The sequence below is a fragment of the Priapulus caudatus genome, unplaced genomic scaffold, assembly GCF_000485595.1.
Source record: "Priapulus caudatus unplaced genomic scaffold, Priapulus_caudatus-5.0.1 Scaffold171, whole genome shotgun sequence".
NCBI lineage: Eukaryota > Metazoa > Priapulida > Priapulimorpha > Priapulimorphida > Priapulidae > Priapulus > Priapulus caudatus.
Genome location: NW_014577232.1, coordinates 215,005 through 217,603, shown reverse-complemented (window position 1 = coordinate 217,603; position 2,599 = coordinate 215,005).

Sequence of the window (2,599 nt, the reverse complement as noted above, 5' to 3'; positions counted from 1 at the left end):
TTAAATTGAAATTTTGTGTTCTACTACAGGATGATCGAAATAGAAAGTAAATGTTACTATTACGTGGTCAATAGCCAATGACGAGCTGGCCAATCTCGCCAACTGCCCAGAACACTCTCCGCGCGTGTGCTCAGGAGAAATGACTTAGCTACGCCCCTGCCTAGATGACATTACACTAAATTACGTCGCATTTACTGTTATTACGTTATAACATTATTTATTTCGCATATATTTTTGTGAGAACGCTGTGTAATCTGATATAACGATATGTGGGAATATTTTACATGGAACTGTATAATTACTAGATCATAACGAGATCATGTTCGTAATGACACATGCTCTGCAAACAGGTCCTAATATATGTACGTCTATTCTCTCTTCTATACTATATGGCAAAACCAGGGGCGTGGCTAACTTAGTTTAACGTTTCAATAATAAAAATGTTCATAAATAAACACGAAATGTATTTACTGCCAAAGTCTTAATGTTTCTCTACTCTCTTTCGCCAATTATTAGTAAAAATTCCCTATAAACGCCGTTTAAATGCTCCTCTGCAACACACAAATTCATCGCCTGAACGCCGCTTTGCGCAAACAACAAGAATATACGCTATATTTCTATTATTTGTGCACAGCGGAATTTACGTGGAATTATTATTCGATGGAGAATCCATTAACATTGAGACATTGGTAGAAAAATACATTTCGTGTTTATTTGCCATCATTTTTATTATTGAAACGTTCCAGGTTCCTGTTGATAAACCCACGAGAGGTTTGTGTTCTGGCATCGCGATTGGTTAGCGACCATGTAAACGCATCTATACATTGGCCTGAGGGAAACCTTCCCATTACCACAGCCCCCGAATCTGAATACGGCCCTGAAAACGGGTCTCCATTTTCCTCTGAGTCTATTTAGCAAGAGATCCCTCTATAATATAGATTATTCCTATCTTCTATTTGTCGATTATATTTCGAATTCATAAAATATAATGTGATTAGTACCAAATTCTTACGACGTTAGCCTTGATATAATCAGAAGTAGATATGATATGAAGTCCCTATGATCTACTTCTGATATAATGTACTTGATTGTGGCGCTAACCCTAGCACTCTTCCTCCAACCTTTTCTTCCTTACACCTACATAACCGCAGCAGAACCGCGAACCCAGTGTTTTTGAAGCCATCAACGCATTTATGACTTTGTGGCGCCATCTACGAGAGGGGTACGATAATATCAGGTGTTATGTAAGCGTATGTGCGTCTGTTGAAACCCACATTATTACCTTCTGGTGTGATTATGCTACACTTTCTAACTTATATTTTTACCATCAACCAGAGATACTAAAAAGAAAAAGAAATGGTCACTGTTTTCATGAGTATTTAAAAATGTTGTGATAGTGAAATGACGAGTATACAAAGGAGTAGGCGTTTTTAACATCCTACTGAACCCGCAAATAATCATACGCAAAGGAGCGATGTGGACAACACAATTAATATCGGTTTCAATCTTAATCTACAAATATGCACATGTATAGTGCACATTGCGCCAAGTTTTGCGTGAAATATAGCGACAGGTGTGCTCTGCTTTGTATCAGCTGATGGGTTAGGAAATAGAGTCTTCGTAATACCAAAGGTTTCACAAGCGCATACTTAAAATCATGAATACTGGAGACTTACTTGTCTAATGCACCACATCTGTGTACGCGGTTCACCGTCACGCGGTGATCCACGTTTTTAATGATGTAATTAATTTCAGAGGGGTAATTAGGTACCCGAAGACAATAACTGTGCCAGATTCTCCCCGATGTACGACGGCCGTGTCGTGCAAGTTGCTAATTGAATATTTGCGCCATGACAAAATAGATACCAAAGCTCAAACCACAAATCAGCGTTGCATTTTGGACTCGTCTCTGTTGATCTTGTGTGTGTATGCATGACATTAGCCAACATCCCAAATCTGGCTGGCTTCTATTAGATTCATCATGAAGGCCTTTATATTTTGGCTGCTAGCTACTTCATCGTTAGGTTCCCGTAAAAGGAATTGTTTAACCTAAATAGCACGTGTGCCTGAAAAGTTACCAAGCGAATGATTGAACGAACCATGTACACACACCTATCGAGATCTGGGCTCAAGTTTTTTTTACTAATTTTTACAGATTCCTATGGGAGAAATCATTGGGTCATGATGTGGAGTGCCATTTTGCCGTTAGAAAATGTCTAGGTAAATGTATATGTAATGTATAGGTAAATGTATTATGTAAAATATTATTAGATGAAAGGGCAGAGCTATTGTAGAGATTTCGCAGGGTGCGGCTGAATGCACCCACTGTTAAACTGATCAGATTACGTGGTAATTAACTTATCGTTTTAGCTCACCTCATGTCATTAGGTTCATGGTCCGACCGAGAGTCCGTGCGCGCGTCGACTATACCAACAGTAGCAGCATGCTCAAGCTACGCAGAAAACTATATTGGATTTTCTTATTTTTCAAGTATTTTCAGCAGCATTCCCGAGGCGCACCAACAATAAGTCGTACAATCCGGGCATGCGCTCTTTTATATTCGATGCTGAGCGGTATCTTCGCTTTATTTTTCTTGCGG